This window comes from Cervus canadensis, chromosome 9, assembly GCF_019320065.1.
Source record: "Cervus canadensis isolate Bull #8, Minnesota chromosome 9, ASM1932006v1, whole genome shotgun sequence".
Taxonomy (NCBI): domain Eukaryota; kingdom Metazoa; phylum Chordata; class Mammalia; order Artiodactyla; family Cervidae; genus Cervus; species Cervus canadensis.
In genome coordinates, this window is record NC_057394.1 from 8,299,838 (window position 1) to 8,323,898 (window position 24,061).

Below are 24,061 nucleotides of genomic sequence, written 5' to 3' on the forward strand. Positions count from 1 at the left end.
AATTATATAATCAGCTTAAAAACCACTCCATATTCATTCTGTGACAGAGTATGAAAAACACAAGGTAGAGAATATGGTTATTAGAATTTCTTCCCTGCAAAACTTAATGATGTTACATTCAATAGTACAGTCAGAGAAAGATCGGGTTAGAGTGCTCAGACAGCCGCTCAAGGAATGTACCTTAATGTCAGCCTTAAGTAGCTTTTCTTTTTCCAGCTAAGGAAATCTAACAGGATATTAAAAATGTGTTTAGATTCTGCCCTGCTTCTTAAAGAGGCAGTATGAGAAGACGAGAGCTATGTTTAGTAGAAGTTTTGACCCATAGAATTTGCAGAAAGGGGTCACTTAAATTTAGTTTGAAAGCCAACACTCTGGCATGTGACTCTGTCTAATATCACACCCCTCCAATGCATTCTTCACGCAGTTATCTTTCTAAAGGCACAACTGATTATGCTGTTCATCTGTTGCAAGCTCTTTAGTGGGAGAATTTTAGGTTGGCCGAGGAGGTCCTCGGTAAGCAGGTCTCGAAAATAACTGCCCTTGAAATCCATGCCTGAGCTCTAAGGAACAACTCCCAGTCGGCAGAACGCCTCAGCCATCGACTACATTTTTATTTTTTTTTAATTATAATGCTACTGTCTCTGTCAGCCTGGAATGGACACTCTCTGTCCATTCCCCCAGGGGAATTGATCACCCCTATATCTCTTCACCCAGGGCTTCCCAGGTAGTGCTAGTGGTAACTAGCCTGCCAACGCAGGAGACATTAAGAGATGCGAGTTCGATCCCTGGGTTGGGAAGATCCCCTGGAGGAAGGCATGGCAACCCACTCCAGTATTCTTGCCTGGAGAATCCCATGGACAGAGGAGCCTGACGGGGGTGGGGCTACAGTCTGTGGGTCGCACAGAGTCGGACACGACCGAAGCGACTTAGCACGCATGCGCACACTTCTGCATCTTTGTAAGTTACCTCCACACCCCTCTCCTTTCACCACTCTTGACATTTTGTGTATGCAATTACCCTTCTCTCTTAGACTCTAAGTTTTTATTATCTCTGCATGGCACTTGGCTGACTATATTTATGAATGGATTCACCCATACCTGAACGTGCTTGCTCTCTCTTGAAAACAATATCCTTCGTGGGAGTTTTGCCAACAGTTTCAAAATAAATGGTCTTCAGCTTGGGGTGTTTTCCTGAGCTCTTTATTATTATACTTACTGATTTTGTTTTCATGTTGTAGCGTAAAACATTGGCGATCAGTCGCTTTGGTTTATAATTTTGAATTATATACTCAATTACTTAGACTCATACAAGAAGAAATGCTTTAAGCTACAAAAACAAGAAGAGTCAGCAAAATGCTCAATTTTGACCTTTTTTCTCCCCCATAGAAATGTGTCTTCCAAAATCTGCCCATTGATCCATTTTGCCCTCCACGGGTGCTCCTGGATGGGCTTAGGATTTTCTCGAGAGCAAACATGGGAAAGGCATCACCATTTTCAGCGAGATTCCTAAACACTTAGAGTGATTTGTATGTTATTTTGTTCCTTGAGCTGTCACTAATCCTGGCTGCTGGATTGCTGTTATGTCTGAGTTATTTTAATTCTATAAAGTCAGAGATGATCATGTCGGGTATTACACACAGTTATAGAATTAGTTGCTGCCGTTGTCTGCAGGCTTAAAAGTAAATTCTGAAGAAGACAACACCATTGCATAGAGTAACAGACCTTTGGATTGATTTTGTTGCTCTTCTTTTGTTTTTAAAGTGGAGAAGGCCGAAGTCTAGAATCTGAAGTGATTATCTCGGATTTTATGGCAAATTCAGAGAAGCAATAAGCCCTATTATGTAAAGTATTTCCAAAATGCCTCCCCTGCGTATGGATTTGAACATCATTTCAGTGGCAGTGTCGGGTAGAGGATATTCAGGAGGTAGCAGGGGTGGAGCTGGGAGTCACACTGTAACTTGCTTTCCAATGATTTTTTCATTGTTCCCTTGTAGAAGACTGCCACATGAATAATTAGTCCTCAACATGTGAAGCACAAAGCTGCTTTGTCAGTACTGGCCTTATCAAAGTGGCTATGTTCTTTTAGGTGATAACCTGCGTGGGTACGTGCTAAGTCGCTTCAGTCGGGTCGACTCTGTGACCCCATGGACTATAGCCCCCCAGGCTCCTCTGTCCATCGGGTTCTCCAGGTAAGAATACTGGGCTGGGTTTCCATGCCCTCCTCCAGGGGATCTTCCTGACTCAGGGATCGAACCTGCATCTCCTGCATGGCGGGTGGATACTCTACCACTGAGCTACTGAGGAAGTATCCAAAATGCTGATTTACAAAATGTGGAACTTCCCTGGTGGTCTAGTGGTTAAGACTTTGCCCTTCTGATATAGTGGGCACAGGTTCGATCCCTGGTCATAGAACTAAGATACCATATGCTGCATGGTGCAGTCAAAAGAAAAAAGCTGAGTTTCTACTTGAATTAGCCAACTTTGACTGGTGAGTGAAGATCTCAAATTATAATAACTCCTCCTAACCACTGTACTTATTACTTCCCTATGGCTTGCAAGACTCCATGTTGAGCAGGGTCAATTCGGGTGGCCCCGTGAAGCTACAGGCAAGGTAATAAGGTGAGGTGAGGGAGGGAGAACAGCCCCCGAGGAAAATGCGTGCAGTCTGGGGAGTCCTTTATAAATACATCTCCACACCCTTCCCTGCCTGGCACCTGACAGGCGTTCTTCCTTAATAGGTCAACTATTGTGGCTAGGTGGCTTTAATCATTTTGCAATTTCAAGTTAAAAAGGAAAAGTAATGCCAGAGCTTTGTGTCAGCTTTCCGCCTTTTATTCATAGTAAGAGAACATAAAAAGTTCTTGACAAAATGCCCTGTCTTGGAAACCTTGCAGGAAGGTAGCCCTTTCAGTCATAAAAATATTTCAAATAGCAGCTTTGTCAGCCTTCTTGCTTTGAGCTGCTAACAGGGACAGTGGGTGGGCTGGGGGAGGGGGAAGAACAGCCTTTAATTAAACATCAGGAGCGCTTTAAAGGAAGGAACTCCATGTTGTTCAGTATCCTTTAAAGCCCACAGTTGTGCTAAACACACAGTCTGTACCTTGAGGAGGTCACTGAAGGAGTAAATGGGTGTATTGGATGGATGATGGATGGGTAGATGGATATGGATCTTTTACATCCACTTTGTGTCATTTTGAATGACATAAGAGCTCTAAAATATTAATAAATTTGTCTCCTCACAATGGAATACTTTATCTTCCTGTTTAAATAAAAGAACGATCCTCTTATTTTTCTCTAGTCTCATATGAAAAAAAGAGCCTTCTTTGTAAAGCTGTCCACTTTTTTGGGGGGGAGGGGATTATTTCCCATCTTACTTCCTTGGGACTCAACCCCTTAATCATCTCTCTTGCTTTCCTAATGTCTGCATCTTTGGAAGGCCTCAACTCTGCCACGCCATTTCGTCTTGTCTGACACTCAGCTCTTTAAATGGATGGTGGGTACCTGCTGCTTTCCCTCTCAGTTACTTCTTAATTCCTGTGTGCCTGAGTGCTAAGGTGCTCAGCTGTGACTCCATGGACTGTAGCCCACCAGGGTCCTCTGTCCATGAGATTCTCTAGGCAAGAATACTGGAGTGGGTTTCCATGGCCTCCTCCAGGGGATCTTCCCTACCTAGGGATCGAAACTGAGTCTCTTATGTCTCATGCATTGGCAGGTGTGTTCTTTACCACTGAGTCACCTGGGAAGCCCCTTAATTCCTGCAACTGGGCTCAAACTCTTTGAGGATGAATATCCCCATATTTAGGCTTTCCAGCTTGCTCAGTGGTAAAGAATCTGCCTGCCAATGTAGGAGACACAGGAGATGCAGGAGACGTGGGTTCTATCCCTGGGTAGGGAAGATCCGCCTGGAGAAGGAAATAGCAATGCACTCCAGTATTCTTGTCCAGAAAATTTCCTGGACAAAGGAGCCTGGTGGGCTACAGTTCACAAGGTTACAGAAGAGTGGGACACGACTGAGTGACTGAGCCTGCACACACACACACACACACCCATCCCCACATGTAAGATGGAAACTGTAATGCTCCCTGACAAGGTGGTTTTTAATATTCACTTACTGTGTGCTTGCTCATAATTGATAAGTGGTTTCCCTAATTATGATGGTTTGGGTGGACAGTTCTCCCAAACAGAAGTCTTTTTTAGTCCCAGGCTTGGAGAGGCTTTCTTCTCCTCCATCCTCTTTTTCTTAATTTTGCCTCCAGGTGGGGAAGATCCCCTGGAGGAGGGCATGGCAACCCACTCCAGTATTTTTGCCTGGAGAATCCCCATGGACAGAGGAGCTTGTCGGGTACAGTCCGTGGGGCCACAAAGAGTCGGACACGACTGAGTGACTAAGCGCAGCTCCAACAGCACCGCCTCCGTCAAGCTTCTCATTGGTTATTTAACTTTACTCCTGTTGTTTCTACTTGATGTTTATTTGCTTGTTTAGTTTTCTTACAACAATTACATAAGGCAAAGTAATAGCTTATATTTTACTTAAAAAAAATCTCAATATCTAATTCAGTGCCGAGCACATATTAGGTAATTAATACACACTTCTAAATTGACTAAATGATTACAGATATATGAGGGAGTTGCTCTTTTGAGTAAATCTGGTTGCTAATTTATTAAGGACTCTAAATGTCCACAAAAGTACATTCATCATAGCAATTTAATTGATTGCCTTTTCCTCTTGCAGAAACTTTAGCTATTACGGTAAGAATTTTCCTTGCATCTTTATTACTGTCTTCTCAATCCATATATTGATTTCAAGGTTGGTTTGTTAGATGCTTTACCATATTCCTTTTCATCATAGCTGTGAGTTATTATTTCAGAATTAGGAGAGCATGATCGATATGCAAAAGGAATGACGAGATAACACAGAATCTCTGATTGTAAACTAAAAGGATATCTTGGGATGCATAACAAAGAATTCATGGTAAAAGTCTTACCTATTTTGTGGACCATCTGGGACTAATTAACACTCTTCTTTGGAGTGTGTGTGTATGTGTGTTTTGCACCAGGGGCCTTCCCTGGTGGCTCAGTGGTAAAGAATCTGCCCGCAATTCAGGAGACCTGGGTTTGATCCCTGGGTTGGGAAGATCCCCTGGAGAAGGGAATGGCAACCTACTCTAGTATTCTTGCCTGGAAGATTCCATGGACAGAGGAGCCTGGTGGGCTACAGTCCATGGGGTCGCAAAGAGTCGGACGCGACCGAACTATTAACACTTACTAAGTATGAGAGGGAAAGGATTGATCATAATCTTAGATGTTAACTAGAAAAAGAATTGATGTTTTAACTTCCTGTTGTTATTATGCTTCTTTCTTTTAGTTCTCTCAAACAAAAGTACTTTTTGATGTGAAATACAATCGCTTCCAATTCCAAACTATATGATTCCCCTCTAAGAGATTTGCCAAAATGAAAAAAAAAAAAAAGAAAAAAAAAGGCAGGGTAAGGGGCAATTTTAATGTAAAAACAATACAACTGAAAAGAAATTCAGGGTCACACTTCATTGGGCAGAATTGCAATTGAACTGAATTTGGTTGATATTTTTGTAAGTCTGCCAAAAATATGAAGATATTAAGCATTACTTTATTTTTTTTTAAGTTAACTGGACTTATCAAAGTGCCTTTGAAAATCTATTAACCTTTTATCCAAACCCAAATAGACAACTTCCTTATTCAGTGAGTCATTAACCTCCACTCTCGCCTCCGGTTCCTTCTACCAAACTAGTAAAAATGAAAAACGACTTGTGACAGATGCCCAGCACACTTCATATGACGTGGTCCTTCTTCATCCTTGTTTACTATGAGCTATGTAGTCCATGCTATCATTTTGGAAATTTCCCCAACCTCTTTATATGTGGGGCCTTCTCTCTCACAGATCTCATATCACTCCTAACTACGGTGATTCCTTGAGAAAGGAGGAACATGTGACATGGCATGTTTATTAAAAACTTGTCTAAAAATGTCTTTATCCTCATGCTGAACAGATCATTTTGCCAGGTTTAAACTTTTAGATGAAAATTACTTTTTCTTAGAATTTTGAAGGCATCATTCTCTTGTTTTCTAGATTCTAGTGTTAATAATGGGAATCTGATAACCACTTTTTCCTAATTCTTTGTATGTGATCTTCTCTCTCACTTCATTCCCTAGAATTTCTAATTATATAGGGTGGACCTTTATTGATTCGGCTAGACATTCTTAAGGACTTTTCAATTTGGACACCCACATCAGTCAGTTCTGAGAAATGCTCTTTTATTTTTTATAATTTCTATATAGACTGATCTTTCCTGCTGAAATTTCTATTAGTTAGATTTTGGACCACATGGATTTTCTAAACTAGTCCTTTTGTTGTTTATTTCCCTTTCTTTGACATTTTGTTCCTCTTTGGAACTTATTTCCTTGCTTTCATCTTCCTATTCTCTTATTAGATTTAAATAATTTTTACTTTCATACTTTTAATTTCAGAGAACTCTTTTTTTTTTATATTTTTATTATCCTTTGTATGACATTTTGTTATTAATTCATGGATGCAATGTCTTTTATCTATGATGCTGTTATTGTCAATTATTTGAAGTTTTCACTTTTGTTTCTTTTCTTTCCTCCCCTGTTTCATTCTCTGTCTTTCAGTTGGAGGCTTTTTTCAAAGATTTGGTAATTCTTGCTTTTCTACCCATCTTCATGCTGAACCACCAATGAGAAGCTTTGTGAGAAAGTTGGGTTCGTTCACTCTTCACTCTTCTGTGACCAGCCAGATCATCTTGGTTGGAGATCCCTAGGAGTCAGTCTGAATACATTTTTCCCATTTCTCTAGAGCAAGATCCTCCAGGCTCCTCTGAAAGAAGCATAAGCCTGGCTGTTGACACCTAGAGCTGGGTGGAAAGGAGGGATGGGTCTTGATAGTATCAGGCTCAATTTCTCTGTAGAATACTTCTCAACACTCCTATGGGAAATGGGATGAGTAATCTCATAATAAGTGCATTAGAGATGGGGATCCTGGAAAATTAGTACTCTTTCTAGGCTTTCAAAATAGGCTCTTATTAATATTTTCAAGCTTCTTAGTCCAATATACTCTTCCCTTACATTCTACCCCTACTTCCAACTCCTGAGCTTTCTCGGATTCTGAAGGGCAAACTGAAGTGCATCTCACTGGTATCCTCCTTTGGTAGGTACCTTCCTTATTTCTACTAACATTTTTGGCTCTATCTCATTTCTTGATTGGAACTGGGTTTGGTGTATGTCTGCTAAAATTACTAAATCATAAAAAAAGATTGGCCTTTTTGAGAGGACTTACATTATGCATGGAATAGATTGCTATATAGATAGAGAGATAGCACAACTAAAAGTAATTTAGAAAGTCCACAAGGTCCAAAATCTAACCAGCACAAATTTCAGCAGGGAGCATCCAACAAAGTAAGAATAATGAAATGAATTCTACCATTATGGTACTTTAGCATATCTATGATGATGTTGTTTGTCCTCTCTCCAGTTATTTCCAAGATGGGGCTGTGTAAAACCAGGAGCCTAACTGGAAATGCGGGGATATAAATTGAGAAACCTAAAACATTGATATGTGGTCACGAATTACTTTCTTGTGTTGAGATACGGGAAGGCCCCTGAAGGAATGGTTGTTGATGAGTGTTGGTGGGAAGGTAGGTTTAGAGGTGAAAGCGGCTGCAGAGGAGAAAAAGGACATGCGTCTAACATTGTGGCTTCTAGTCAGACAGAGTGCCCCCTAGTAACCTTGATGTCAGTATGGGTTGAAAGTGGGTGCTTTCTTGGGGGTAGAAGTGTCACCAATGCAATTGCCAAAATGGCCCTAGATCCCAGAATTTTCTTTGTTATCATAGTGGATTCTTTTGGAAAATCTGGGACAGCCTTCACATGATTACCTCAATGATAGCTGAAATGCATAACACCTTTTAGAGTACAAAAAGCAAAATTCAAAATGTCTCAGAAAACTAAATTATTTCCAATAGGGTTTATAACATATGTGAAACGTGGGTTAGAATTCTAATCACGGAAACCTTATACTAATGCATTCTTTTCTCCGAACTGCATCTGTGTTGATTGGCAGTTCTTCATAATAGATCAGGAATCTTGGCGCAACAGGGCTATGTTGAAGCAAGAGAGGACATCTCATTTGGTTTTGTTTCACTGAGCAGAGCTCCATGACTCTGCTGTTTCTGAAGAGTGGCCATCATCTGTATGCTTTGCTGCAGACAGCCTTCCTGGCTGCAGTCATCTGGGGCATCTGAGCGCTGTGCAGTAACGCACCATCGGGCAGGCACCGAGCAGGGTGTCCTCTGAGGCGGGTTTCATTTTGTAGGTTGTGTGCAGCACGCGTTTCTGTCGCTTCACTGGGTCTACCTGCCTACATGCCTGGGAGATAGGACTGAGCCAGGGATGTTCAAATCAACTTAACATTCATTTAGGCCAATTGACTTAGAAATAACTGTATTGGCCCAAATCCAGCAGAAGGGGTGGGCAGCTTTGACTGGGTCTTCTGGTCTACCTCGTGATCCTCCAGAGCAGGGTGGGAGCACACCCCTTTAGACATCCTCTTTCTGTGTGTGTTTGGAGAGGCTGGGACCTGAACAGATGGCCTCGATCTGGGCTCCCATGACTACCAGGCATGCCAAGCAGGCAGATGAGTGATCTGGCTTGTTCCTTCTCTCTTAAATCGCTGTCAGCCAGAGAAAAGTGGTGAAAATAAATCAATGGCTCCCTCCCCCAGACCCGGCATGTACCTTTCAGTCATCAGAATGAGAAACATCCTGTGGTGGCTATGGGTGAATCTCTCTGATAGAAAGAGCCCTTCACACACCAGAGATGAGCAAAACAAATGGCCAACTTGTGCCTCTGAAGGGAGTTTTTTTTGTCAGAACCAAAAGTTGGCACCAAATGGATGGCAGCAGGTTTGGAAGGAGCATTGTTTATTCACTCCCAGACGCTGTGCGTCCTTTGTGACCAGTATTTTTGGTAACTGGTTGGTAACTGTTTACATCTCCCATCCTCAGGACACAGGAAATCACAAACAGGAATCATGCTGAATATCTCTGGCAGAGCCTTTGTGTTCCCACTGTACTGAAAGCTGAGGGGCCTCGTCTTAGGTCACATGAATATTTCTGACACCTCGCTGAGTCCCAAGGACACTGTCTGAGAAGAGACTCGGTTTAAGTAAGACCAATGCCACAAGCTTTAACTCTAGTTTATTCTTCAGTATTAACAAGTGGACCCTGAGCCAGCCAACATTTTGGAGTCACACATCACAGAAAAATTTGGCCCTGGATCAGGGGAGTGTAGAATCTTTATTTTTTAAGATTTAAAATATCAAGGTATGAGTAATTGCTAATCATTAGTATACTAACAAGTTGACCTTGTATTAGACCGTGTTATGACCCAGTTTCCCTTTATTTGGAAAAGATACACCCCCTCCCTCACCTTGCTTGTAAACCTATGAATCACATTCTCCCAAATGCAAACTGATTTTCTAGTTGTAAATCATGGACGTTGATGTGTTTTCAAACAATAAACATTTCACATATGCACATATGTGAGAGCTATGTTGGCTTAAAGTAGAAGGGAAGCATTACTTTTGGGAATGAATCATATATATATATTATACATATATATATGAGGCTTTTCAATTTTGAAAGCTTCATCTGGCCTGTGGGTGGCATGTTGGATATCCCAACTTACTTAGTGTGGTATGATAATCTTGTTCCCAAGTTTTACATAGCTTGACACATAGAACTGGTAATGTTTCTAGAAATACCATAAATAGAAATAGCTTCATAAGACCTTTACTTTGTGATCTGCTTTAAGTTGTGTCACTAGTTAGCTCGAAGCATTATGAGACAGGTCAGACCATTAAAAGTGGAACTTCTGGTCTTCTTTCTGATTTGGCTTCTAACTGAGCTATTTCTTGAAAAATAGCACTTATCATGTCTCTTCACTGATGCTTAAAATATATATATGCAAAATAAAGCTTTCCAACTTGCAAGGCTTTGGAGGGGGTTCCTTATAAATGTGAAGACAGATATAAAAATTATTAATGACCGAAATACTTAGAACTGTCAGGAAGGATGGCAACGTTTCAACCAGCCCTCGAGAGGAGACAGGTCTGCTGCAAGTTAGTCATCCTCTGTGGATGATGTATTTGAGGACAGGATGCAAAGCAGTTGAGTTTTTTAAAAAAGATATTGGTAAAGCTCTCTCTGGAGAAGTCATGGATTGCAGCCTTAAATTCTGGGAAAGTGAAATCTTCCCTCAGCTTTACAAATGTGGCAGAAGGGATCCTCATTATTTTGCATTTTTGGATTCTCTTTAATGTTTCATACACATGTGGAGTCAATAAAATCTGTGATAATTAAAAATTTTATCTTAAAGATATATTTCAAAATATTAACATATAATGACATCTTATAATAATGACTGTTTTACTTCAGTTGCTTCACTTATGCATTTTCTCTGGGGAAGTGGGCAGTCAGCTATTGATTAGTTCATTCTTACCCTCGTGTTCAAATGTATGAAATAGAATGTTACCTCCAGGCCCCTGTGTTCCAGGGAAGCACCATGAGTCTTAGCACAAAAACACTTAAAACTTAAACGCTTCTCTTCTTTTCCCTACCCTTCCAACTTACAGTCAACCACCTAACAAGCCCTCAGATTAGTGGAAACTATTGACTGTGATGTGAGTATGAAGATGAGAAAAATGAGACCAAGGAGGTGGAGTAACTCATCTCTCTCATAATTCAGTGCTTGCACAAAGATGTCTGGTGCTGGGTGCTGCGCTGGTTGCTATTTCTGTGCCCTTTCTCTTCCGTGATGCTGCCTGCCTGTCTCTGCTATGGAGGATTTGCTCAAGGGAAATTACTTTTCTTTTCACAAGTAGCATTTTCTTACTGCCCATGCCAGTGGATGACTGTCTGATTCCAAAGCCTTACTCTTAATCACTATACTACGGTTCTCCCCAAACCACTCAATCATTGACCACGTTTTTTTTTTTTTTTAAATTGGCATATTACTCTTTTAGATGCCAGGAGAACGTAAAATAGACAAATAATCCTGATCTCATGCAAATGTCATTCTTACAGGCAAGAAGGTAAGTGAAGAAATGGGTAAAATGTATAGGATGTCAGACAGCAATGGGAGCTCTGGAGAACAATAAAGCAGAGAAAGGAGAAGGGAGAGCTGAGTGAGGGTGCTGGACTTGCAGCTTTGAGTAAGGTGGTCAGGGAGGCCTTGCTGAGAAGGTCACACTGAAACAAAGTCATGAGCAAAATGCATAATTGCAGTGAGATTGAAACATATTGGAAAGGGCTCAAGAGAAACTGGGAAGAGAGACAGGAGCTGGAGAGAGAAAGAATAAAGACAACTTTGTGAAGTCATGTATCAAAAACTGGTCCTGGATCAGAGAGTATGGGATCTTTTAGTTTTTAAAGGTCCAAGGTTTCATTTCATGGTCATGTGCTAAATGCAAAGGGTCTAGTGGGGAAGGAAAATTGATCGATGATGCATTAGAGAGATGTGAGAGTTGTACCAGAATATTCCAGAGCAGGTGAGATGGAGGGGACCCAGTGCAGGAGTGGAGGGCTGGATCTTCTGGGCACGGAAACTGGTTCATAAAGGTAGGAGAGACAGCAGAGGGAAGGTGCACAGTGCTGGTGGGTGAGGAGACGAACTTGAGGGAGTTGAGGGCGTCCTCTTCAGATTGCTCCTATTTTCTCATTGATAAAGCAAAATCAGATCTCGGGCTGAAGGAGCAGATGAGGGGAGGCTGTGTTGGAAATCTGAGGAAGGAACAGTGCAGAATTTCCCACTGGAAGAGTAACAGAATGGCTGGAACATATCTGCGCAGTTTCATGGTCTGCCAGCATTAAGGGTCCACTTGGGGTTAGTGGCCATGTGTTCAAAGTGAGAACCTTCGATGTGACTGTGGGTTCAGTTTCTGATGAGCGAGCATGCTTCCCAAACCAGGTCAGGATGCACAGAAGAGGTGGAAAGGGTTTTACAGAAGAGTGTGATGAGGAAATAATAACTGAAATTTAAACTGGGAAGGTAGGAAGTGAGGCCATGGAGGTTGAGGAACATGGACACGTGATGAGATCCATGGATATGAGCCCTGGAAGGGTCCAAGAGCAAGAGACTGAAGTGGAAACAGGGGCGCAGGTCTGACAGTGCAGTGCTTGGTAGCGAGCTCCTCTGGCCCATGAAGTGTTCGTGGTTACAACCACAGGTCTGAGCAGCTGAGGTGGGGCAGAGGACTAGACCGTCGGAAGGAAGGGGCAGGACCTGAACGATCATGGTTAACTGGAAAAGGAAACCATCAAGCATCCTTTTGGGGTTCTCCTAGAGATGGGTGATGAGCTGAAATTAACGCACTCCGGCAGGGGAGTGGTCACGGCCAGAGGTCAGCAGTGGCTGCAGGAAGGAGGAGGTCATGGATGGGTTTGAAGGGGGAAGAGCCTGCTCAGAGTAAGCACTGCTTGCCAGTGGGATGGAGGGGCCATGGGTCTTTCGGGAGCGGGGAGGGCAGGGGGGATCACCTGGTGTCAATGCAATTGACACCAAAATTGCATCACCCTGGTGGTGTGGAAGAGAAGGCAGCCTCCTCTCACAGGGCTGAGAAGAAGCTTATTCTCGGGGGAGAGCCGTGTCTTGGCAAGAAGCTGAAGGAGGGAGTCAGAGGGGACGGGGCAAGGCAGACCTGTGCTGGTGGAGCTGAGCTGTGGTGGACACAGGGTAAGAACTCGAAGCATTGGGCGTGGGGCTCAGGGCCAGCGAAGAGGATGTCGGGAGCTGGACTGGATGGCAGACAGAGAGAGGAGGAATGAACCAGAGTGCCTAGGCTACTTAAAAGTGCAAATCAAGTGAGCCCTGCTGGTGGCTGGGCAGAGAGAGGAGAAAGGGAGGTTGATCAAGAGCATATGGGGGTCTTGGGATCCTCCTCTTCCTGCAAACGACAATGTAGAGAGTAAGTTTCACCTTGAGCACCAGGATGTCTGGAAGGCTCTTCTGATTCCTAGAACATGAGCAGTGTTAGGGCACAGGCTTGTTTTCTACTAGATATTTATGTTGAGGAACTCATTTTCTTCATCTGTGAGAACACTCAGCCGTGGAACCACAGATTTTCCCCCTTTAGCCATCTATGCCACGGCTCCTGCATCCTATTTCCACCATGCGCCAGACACTGCTGTTTGTGCTTCGAGTGAGGGGGGAGGTGGGAGGTCCGTGGATGGAGAGAGTCCTTTCTTTGAGGAGTTTGGACAAGTGTACTGACAGGTTGCAAGAGAAAACTAACGTATATATGGGGAGACGGAGGAGATAGGGACATGTTTAAATGTCAGTTATCCTAGAAATGTAGATGACAGAACATTCTATCTAGAGGACAAGTTTCACCCATTTGCATCAGATTGTTAACAGAATCTTACAGTCCCCCTGCCAAGAACTTGATTTCTGGGAAGTTATATAGTTCTTAGCACAATGTTTTTATATAGTATGTGCTCAAATATCTTTGATCAATAATTGAATGGGTAGGTGGATAAATAATACATGCACTTATGGAAGACTTTAGCCTTCCAGATGATTGACTTGAATTAGTTGTAAGCATTGCTTGTTTATGTTAAAACTCAAGGACAAAGTGAAACAGTTGGACTTCATTGCCTTGAAACTCAGACGGGAGAAGGGCGAGGAGACCGTCTGTGCTCTGATTGGAGACAATAGAAATACAAAAACTCATGAAATACAGCCCTCTTTCTTCCTATTTTCCCCAGGAAGGAGAAGAGGAGTTCTCCTGGGTCACAGATTCTTAGGTTGTATTCTAGTATTTGCTCTAAGTCTTTCTGTTGATCTTTCCATTTCCCTTAATGCTGTCTTTTGCTTATGAAGCTTTTTGGTTTTTTTTTTTTTTTTAAGAAATTAGTCCAATCTGTATCTCTTATGTTTTGAGGCTATTAAAACAGTTTTTTTTCTATCAGATAAAACAGATTTACGGAAGTGATTTGGCCACCTGAATGTATTTATTTGAATTAAAAGAATTATCTGGAGTTATAGGCACCTTTCAGTCATTTAATGGCTACTTTGCTCTGCATTAGAGATTGAGACAAGAGCTCATATGAGATAACCATAATTATCATTGGTGATTTTTAAGTGATTTCCTGTTGTTCTGTGCTGGTTCCTCTCCCCCCCCCCCACCCCCCCCCCCCGCCTTGCTCCTCCCAAATAGTCTGTACCTTTGGATCCTAACAGATGTATCATAGGGCAGCCAAATGTGAGGGACTGCATGTATGATTTTTTAAAAATTATCATTAATGATACTGACAGCAAAGAAATAGGTATGATATTTCATGCAATTTTGGAGGATCAGAGAGCCATTCCTAGGTGGCATGTGATAACCTGATGTTCTTCCATTTTATTTAGATGAAAAACCTGGAGATATAAGCCCAGTTGCTGGAAGCTAATTATTCATTTAACTTTTTTTTTTTTCCCCAAATTTGAACTTCTGGAATTTTGCTGGGTTTCTCCTGTACTAGACTGAACTGTTATTCCGGTCTCACACATGAGCTGGACAGAACCTTCTCTGTAAGTCTGCCTTCTGCAGAGGAATAACTGGGACTATTGCCTTGACTTTTTGTTCTGTTCATTTTCAATCGTTTATCTATTTTGGTCTTTTATGGACCTTCTTTTTCAGCCACAAGCTCCAGGACACTGGAACATTCATTTCCTCACATGCGTTTTTGGGAGTCTTTTTTTTTTTTCCCTTTTAAATTTATTTTAAAATGTAGGATTTAAGATATCAGATTTTAAAAGGCTTTATACTCATTTTGAGCCGTTTTCTTGTATGCCTGTCCCTCCTGTCACCCCCACCCTATTTCCTAAGCGACGTGATAATAGATGAGCGCTTTTTTCTCTGGTGCGTGTTGACCAAACGGTGCTAAATATGCCGTCCACTGTCTGTTTACTAGGCATTAATTTGTCTCCAGAACATAATTCACAAGGCTAAGGAGATCATAAGAAGGGAGTCAGCCTTCTTCTTCTGGTTTTGACTTATTTAAATTGAACTTAGATTATAGGATAATTCTCTACTAAGTTTGGCCTGATTATATCAGCAGTTTGATCTGGCATTATTAAACGACATTTTGGGGGGGGAAAAAAAAAACTGACTGCCGTGTTTTCAGCAGAGAAATTTATTTTCTCTCGTTTGCATTTGATATTTAGTGATTGTTCTTAGACTTGGGGGGCTTATTCTTTACATTTTGCGATTAGTTTGTTATTTGAGGTTGTGATTTAAAACTTGAATTAACATCAGAATGATTATGATTCATCTCACATTTCAACTCCATAAATGATAGGGAGTATAAGTTCTCCTTTTCTCTCAAGAACACTCAGTCATATGCACAGGGACTGAAATGTTTGTTTTTAAGCATCAGAAACAAACTGTGTCTGTTGGATGGGCTTCCCAGGTGGCACTAGTGGTAAAGAACCTGCCTGGCTGTGCAGGAGACGCAAGAGACGCGTGTTCGACCCCTGGGTGGGGAAGATCCCCTGGAGGAGGGCATGGCAACCCACTCCATTATTCTTGCCTGGAGAATCCTCGTGAACAGAGGAGCCCAGCGCGCTACAGTCCATGGGGTCTCAAAGAGTCGGATAGGACTAAAACAACTGAGCATGCATGCGTCCATCAGAACAAGTGTGAGAAGAAAAATCACATTTTAAGTTTATTGAACAAACACTTTTTGTTTGTATCAGGCACAGTTTATATACTCTCAGGGTGTATCAGTGAAAAAATGGATAAAAACAAAACAAAACAAAATCTATGCCTTCATTGAGCTTATATTCCATTGAAGAGGTAGAGGGTGACCAAGGGACTGGACAAAATAAAAAGCCAACGTGGTGGTATATGGGGTGATAGAGGATGGTAGCATTATAAAACAATGCTATCAGGTAGGTAGGATTAGGAATGCTGCTGTTGGGTGAGGTTGCAAATTTGAATTTTAAATAGCAAGGTAAGTGCAGGTCTCTTCAAGGAGTTGAGGGCATTAACCATGACGCTGCCTGGAAAAACAGAGTTCCAGGCGGAGGGAAAGGCCCGGGAATGTCTACTGCACGTTTAGATCATACCAAGGTGGCCAGAGGGCAGAGTGTTAGGAACATGATGGGATGTGAGGGAGACAAGACCGGAGGGAGGTACTCATCAGAGGGAATGGTCCTTCTGGGAATGGCCCATGGTGCTGTTGGAAGGATGTGGCTATTCTTTCCAGTGAACAAAAGAGAAAGATAATCTCATAGTAGCATTTTTCTAAAAGCTTCCTTTTCCTTTTGCTGATAGCCTTAATCTGCTTGAATACTCTCCACTCCTTTTTAAAATTCTTTGGGAAAAAGAGTAATGCCAGGTATAATTAAAAAACCAGTCCAATCTTTTCATGTTTGCTTTGCATCCTCTCTTCTTTGTTTCTGTGGGGTGATATTTGAGAGCTGTTTGTGGAAATCTTGCCCCATCTCTTTAGGTTCCTTTCATTTCCTTTGAGCATTTTCTCTTTGATGTACTATGATTTCAAAAATACCTTCCTTTCTTAAAAAAATACGACTGTGCTGTGTGTGTTTATGATATTGAATTGAGAATCACAGCAAAGTTTTAAAAAATTTGCCTTTAATGTTTCTAAAATTATTAGCAGAAATAACAACAGATACCAGTTAATGGTTAGTAGAGAATGTGGGAAAAAACTGTGAGTTTTAATGAACTAATTAAATGTGCTAATATTTGTAATGTGCCTTAGAACACAGAGTTTCTCATATGAAAGTGTAATGTCTGTCTTTAATAAAGGAAAGAAAGAACTGTAAATGGGCAAGAGACTTCACCTCTTTTAACCTCAGTTTCCTTCCAAGTAAACAGGGTCTGTAACTGTTTTTTTTTTTTTTTTTGCAGTTGGTTTCATAACTATCAGTGCCTCATGTGCTAGCTGGTGCCCAATAATAACAAAAACCCTGGTAACCAACATTCACTGAGGGTCGCTCTGTTGCAGTCTGAATGTAAAGGCTTTGCAGCCAGGGTCTGACTGCACTGCCACAAGGGAAGACATCTCATCTGTATGGTTTGGTGTTTGTTGTGAATGGTGGAGCTGGACTTTGGACCCGGGCAGGGCCAAGCTCTCACGGACACCAGCAGGCTCTTGTAAGTGTGTGTATTGGGCAAGAGAGAGCTCAACTCTCCCTCCGTTCTTCTGAGTCTGCAGCCCCTCCTTTCCACTTGATCATAGAATGGGATCACGTAATAGGCACGCCGAGCTTCATGGCCGTGATTACCGTCCTTGGGTACAAAATTACTGTCATATCTCTCCATGACGTCTTTCTGTCTTCCCCCATAACTTCAGCCGAGGTGAACGTGGTAATGCCTCTAAACACGTGCATGTGCTCACAAACGGCAGCACAGGCTCAGAACACGCACACACATGCTGCACACGGGGACCCTTGGCCAGTCCTCGGCTACATAACTCTTAGGTTTCCTTGAGCAGTACTTTAGCTGCAGTGAAATAATCACTGGTCTGGACTAAATTTGTTTCCTTAATTGTCGTATGTAACAAACTGGAGAGCAGCAAATGAAACTCAGAACCTGGATTTAAATCCCCCACCCCCCAGATAATATGATGCTGGGAAAGATTGAGAACAAGAGGAGAAGGGGGAGACAGAGGCTGAGATGGTTGGATGGCATCACTGACGCAATGGACATTGAGCAAACTCTGGGAGATAGTGGAGGACAGGGAAGCCTGGCGTGCTGCAGTCCATGGGGTCACAAAAAGTCAGACATGACTTAGCAATTTGAACAACAACGTCAACAGGTAATATATTTTATTGCTACTAGGAAGTTAATTTTACTCCAATCTTTTCTCCCTCGATGATTGATTATTGGTTATTGTAGGTCACATATCTTTTTAAATTCTCAAAGGGTAAAGAGAATCAAGGGGAGTGTGGTAAGACTTTATAGCTTATATTCACAAAGGAGCCAGTAAAGTTTTTTTAAAAGAAAACATTTTTGCTAAATTTAATCTGGATTGCTATATAAATAATATGATTTCAATCTGACTCAGAGATAGGGTTTTGTTCTTATCAATGCCATATCAATACCTTTTGAATATCATCAGGTTTTTGTGTGTTTTTGTTAGATAGCTCAAAAGAAAATTATGAATCAGACTCTTTAATGGTACTCAGTTAGATTGCTTCATTGATGATAAAGCAGGAAGCAAAATAAAAAGGAGCAGGTTAAGGAGCTACAGAAAAAGTGGTCTATAAGACCATAGGTACATGTGATCCTGCCTTCATTTGAAGACTCAGAATTACAAGTATTCTTAGAGAAATTTGTGACTAATGCAGCTTAAAAGTTCTCAAACCAACATGTAGCAATTTTTTCTCAGTATTTGTTATATACTGAAGTGTGTCAAATGCTAATGCAGTATTAATTACAATTACAATAACTCATAAATTGACATTGCAGGAACTTTTTTTAATCTTACACTTGGGCAGAAGAAGGAAGAAAAATCATTGGAATCAATGCTAACCAAATTTATGTTATAAACAGAAACCACAGACCTTCTATTTCTCCTTTGTGCTATTTGCCAGTTTAAGAAATGCTGGCATAAGGATCAATTTTTGAGAAAAGCAAGGGCTGGAGAGGTCAAAAGAGAACATTTCTCTAGTTTTTATTTTGTTGTTTTTAGTATCACACAGTGAATTTTATTTCCTTTCCTTCTTTTCTTTCTTTTTCTTTTTTCCGTTTGAAGGTAAGCTGGGAAGAGGTAGAGATTAGACGTAAAGGGAACAAATGTATATTTCTTAAAAGATGGGTGAGACTAGAACATGTTACATTGTCTGTTTTAGGAATGATTTATACACATTTTAATATGAAACAATAAACAGAATGATCTTCTGAAATCTTAAAATTCTATGCGGGCTTCTGTGTCACGTTACTTTGCAAAGCTAAAACGATGATTTGGGGAATTCCCTGGTGGTTCAGGGGCCAGGCCTCTGCACCTGCACTGCTGTGGGCCAGGTTCGATCCCTGGTCTGGGAACTAAGATCCCACAAGCCATGTGGCACAGCTGAAAAAAAACAACTGATAATTTTACCACAGGGAAACCATGTAGTGGGCAGGGAAGGAAATAGTGAGCCAAATCTTTATTTATCAATATGAGAAGACTTAACATTTTAAGCAGAGTTTGGGATAATTTTCTTAAGAGTGTGTGCACTGCTCTAGAGAGTCCAGTGGGTAGTTCTTGAAGTTCTCCACCTTCATCAGGGCCCACGGCTCATCGCCATGAAGTCAGGACAGTTATGGGATCCCCGAAGCCGCCAGGACCCATTGTGTGTTGGCATCATGACAGACAGACCTCATCGGTCTTTCCTGCTTGTAATAAATATGTCCCTGTTCTCCACACCAGGGGATACTTTATTGATTTCCTCCATTACCACGGTGAGGTCTCTGTCTTGGTGGTAAAGCTTGTTTCAGGAAATTACAGTTTAAAGTTGCTAAACTGCAAGCATTAAGCCATTCAGTTAACCGCTCAAGGTGTTCGCGGCAGGACTCTGTGCATCTCGGCGTGACGTTTAGAAGCAATAGGTAGGTGTGTTTAGAAAAGTAACGCTTCCTCTCTTCCTAGAAGGCATCTCGCCAGCCCATTAGCTTTTCATTCCCGTGGGTTCTGGAGGGGAAAGCGCTGGGCGAGCCGACCTGTGTCCAGAGTCCTGTCCTCCGCCTGGTCCTCATGTTCCTGGCCTCAGCCCCACCTCAGCCAGGCTGTGTCCGAGGCAGACTCCTCGTGGCCTGGGTCTGCCTGAGCGAATTTAGTCTGTTCTGGTATAGTCCGGGTTGAAAAGATTTTTAGAAATTAAAGATCATTTTGAACTTCTGGGTTTGAAGACAGTAAAAATGTAAGGTGAGGAGAGAGGTGCAAATTAATCCAAATCAATTAATAAGGATGAGCCATGATTTGCTTTATTAGGTATAGAATCAAAAGCTACTGGAAAGTTACTGGTTATGAACCAGACCTGGGATCTAATTTTGTTGTATTTAGTGTGCCCTGTTCAAATTTAGAAAACACGTTGAGGCCCAAGCAAAATTAATGAAATGCAAGCACATTTTGGCAGTAGTCCAAATGTTCAGTTGTCTTCACCTATAAAAATCTCATGCACACATATACTTGTAAAATTAAAGTATGGAAAAGTCTAATAACAAGAACTGACCAAAAATTTCCATTAATGAGCACTTCAACATTTACTACTAAATGAAAATGTGTGTTTATAATGACTCTGACAAGTATTACATTTCAAATTCATTTAAAAATTATATTCTGTGTAGTTAAATATATATTTTTTTACACTATGGCTCCTTGAAAATTGAGAATTAATTATATGGCAGCTCCTTGTTAGCCAAAATATACCATGCATACCATCTCATTTATCTATATTATGGAAATTAAAATGATCAGTATAATTCAAATTTCTAGCTACACATACACATACACACACACACACACACAGACCTCTCTGGTAGCTCACTGGTAAATAATCCACCTGCTAAAGCAGGAGATACAGGTTCAATTACTGGGTCAGGAAGATCCCCTGGAGAAGGAAAAGTTGAAGGGGGCAGAAGAGGATGAGGTGGTTAGGTAGCATCACTGACTCAATGGACATGAGTTTGAGCAAACTGCAGGAGATAGTGAAGGACAGGGAAGCCTGGTGTGCTGCAGTCCGTGGGGTCTCAAAGAGTTGGACATGACTTACTGACCGAATAAGCTACACACACCATGTCCCCGCCCCCCCCCCAACAGATACATATATATATAGTCATTTTACTGATGAAAAAATGCAATCCATAGGAACGAAGGAGTTTTTCCAAAACCATACAGCCGTTTGGCAGCCAAGGAGAGGTTGTAGTCTGGCCGTGTAACTTATAGATTGGTGTCTCTGCCTCTGCAGAATGTCAAACAGAAATTAGACAATTTAATGCTTTTTGAACAGCCTAAAGTTTTCCTGTGTTTGAACTGCACCAACCACCCGGGTTGGTTACAAGTTGAGCCTGTGTTCTCGCTTCCGAGAACAGCCATACTGGCTCCACAGGGAGTCTCGTTTATATGTTGAGATGCCCAAGAGTCTAGTGGAAGGAGCAAAGGGCACAGGAGATGAAGCCTCATTCCCTAAGGGGTTCATCGTAAACACACACCATGGCCTCCTCGTGTCTCCTGTGGCCGTTTTCCAGGTTTCAGACCCATTCGAGGGGCCGTGGCTCCGCAGGTGTGGGCCGCGTGGGTGACGAGATAGATGCGGTTGGCGTGCTTCCTCGTGCCCCAGGCTTGTCCTCACCTGTCCCCTTTGAAAGAGCACCTGCTCCAAGTGGAGGCGCCTCCTTGAGTCAGCCTTTTGTTGTGAAAGAGCAGACCCCATTCCTTCCCTCTCAGATTGCATGAAGGAATTAGTCTCCAAAAGGAGTGAATGGGCGTGGCAAGGCTAAGCATGACCCCAGTCCCACAGCAAAGGCCCAGGAGGAGATTACATGGCGGCTCTAGGCCAGTATCGGCTGAATCCACGTGGGGAAGGATCCCCCACGTCTCCATCTAGACCGCAAGGTTGCCCGAAAGTTTCCCCACATGCTTCTTCCCTTCCCTTCCTCGACCTGCGAGACTCATGAGTGCTGTCCTTTTCGTAGTTCATAAGCCGCTTTCACATCAGCTCTTTCATTTCATGCTCACAGACTGGGCAGTAGAAATCGTTATTTCCCCTTTTCACCAGTGTCAAGACTGGAACCCAAGTTCTGGATTCCCAAATAACTTCCAAACTATTACTCTTGGCAGTACCTACAGCTGCTCTGGGAGGACACACACACACAGGCATACGCATGCATTTTGCATATAGAAACCATACAGGTGTGTATCTGTCCACGATACACTTTTGTAGGTAGTCTCGGGAAAAGCAGCTACAATTTGCTTGGTAAACATGGAAGCTATTTGGGGATATTAGCCAAGTGGCTTTCATCAGTGTCTGTCTCTCTGTACACACACGCACGCACACACACACACACAGTGCTTAGCACATGTATATTTATATCTATATGTCAATCACCATCTTTAGCTGACATCTCCTGTTTCCATGGCTCGGCAGCCATGGGCATCAGCCTGGAGAACCCACTGCTTCAGAGCTGATGGGAGGATACAGGCAACGTGTCACTTTGGCTCGAGTGCCTGGAAAGCTCCCATGAACTCAGAAAGACTTTCCTGACAAGGCTCGCATTTAAGTAGCACGTGCGTGCACGTGATCACTGACACCAACTTGTACTTCAGTCCCTGCCATCCCCAGAACCCTGCCCTGGGGCAGGTCCCAGAGACTGAGTGATGACACCATGGATCCAGAGGTGGGAAACTGGGCTCTTGCAGGACCAGGTTCTCAGGTTTCCTTTTCAGCATCCAGAGCCCTAATGGTCCTGAGAGGGGCATCCAAGAACCCAAACGGAGAGGGGGGCACGCTCCTGGGTCCATGCTCATGATTTCCCACCTTCCCCAGCTGTGATTAGACACATCACTGTGAATCTATCTATATATGTAGTCCACCATTTGCATATGTAATTAACTAAACTATAGTTAGTTCTCCCTGGTCTCCTTTTCTTAAAAATCGAATCACTCAAAAACTCTTATCTGACACTGAAATCTCTTTTTATAAGTACCTATGATATTTGGAAGGCTAAGACTGCCTGCTATTTATAGCACTCCAACTTCAGAGTCTTCTGTTGTGATCAGACAGCTCAGAGTGCCTCACTTTTTTAGGAAACAGTCTCAGAAACTTTTTCACAGCAGCAGCTTCCCTCCAGAGGGTGCAGTGTTCAATAGGATCAGGAAAACCACATCACCCCAGACCAGATGAGTGACCCTCAGCGAGGGCTGTGCATGCACCCGTTCATTTATTTAGCCCTTGGGTTGAATGCCGACCTGCTGTGGGCCAGCTGCGTGTTAGGTGATCCGCAGATAGTGATCAATACCACCCCTGGGGTCACAGGTAGCCCTGTATTCCCTTCAAATTCACATGTTGATGCTTAATCCCACCCCGAGAGCCCCAGGATGTGACATTATGTGGAAACAGGGTCCCTACAGCTGTAATTAGCTAAGATGAGATCACACTGCAGTAGGGTGGGTCCTTAATCCACCAGGATGGGTGTCGTCATACAGAGGGGGACATTTGGATACAGATGTGCCCACAGGCAGATGCCACATGAAAATGAAGGCATGTATCAGATTGGGCTGATGCTACTACAAGCCGAGGAATGCCAAAGATGGCCAGTCACCCCCAGAAGCATGAGGAGAAGCACGGAATAGATTCTTCTTCATAACCCACAGAAGAAACCAGCCCTGAAGCAGACACCTTGATCTTGGACTTTGGCCTCCAGACTATGAGACAATACATTCCTGTTGGTGAGGACCCCCCCCCCCTCCCCAGTTTATGGTACATTGTTATGGCAGCCCCAGGAACCTAATACAGCTGTGAACCCAGGTGGGGTTGGATAGGACATCCTGGGGCTTCCAAGGTGGCGCTAGTGGTAAAGAATATGCCTGCCATTGCAGGAGATGCCAGAGGCGAAGCTTCAATCCCTGGCCTGGGCAGATCCCCTGGAGGAGGGCATGGTGACCCACTCCAGGATTCTTCCCTGGAGAATCCCATGGACAGAGGAGCCTGGTGGGCTACAGTCCATAGAGTCACAAAGAGTTGGACACAACTGAAGTGACTTAGCATGCAGGCAGGACCTTCTGAGGTTTGGTCAGGTCCCACAGCATCTAGGGAGCTCCTTCTGTGGACAGAGTCTCAACTGAACCTTCCAGTGGTTAACATCTTCCTCACCTCTGTGCCTTGAATGTCCTATGGCCATGCTGACCTGTTTATCCTCTCAGCCTTCAAGGTGACTGAAGAGACCCAAGATGGCTGTAGCCTCTAGCGACTCCCAGTTACAGAGAATGCCAAATGCCAAATGCTGTTATCAATTTTTATGT

General features: G+C 42.7%; 1 protein-coding gene across 2 annotated transcripts in view; it reads left to right on the forward strand.

Annotated features, from left to right (window-relative positions):
* FGF14 (fibroblast growth factor 14) overlaps positions 1-24,061 on the forward strand; it is a 603,006-nt gene that overhangs the window by 56,249 nt on the left and 522,696 nt on the right. The window contains exon 1 of one of the 2 annotated variants that reach the window (XM_043477364.1): positions 12,756-12,782. The exons of the other annotated variant lie outside the window; for it this stretch is intronic. The gene's annotated coding sequence lies outside the window, so the exon portion shown is untranslated. Of the gene's footprint in view, positions 1-12,755; positions 12,783-24,061 lie in introns of those variants that run through there. 2 annotated transcript variants of the gene reach the window in all.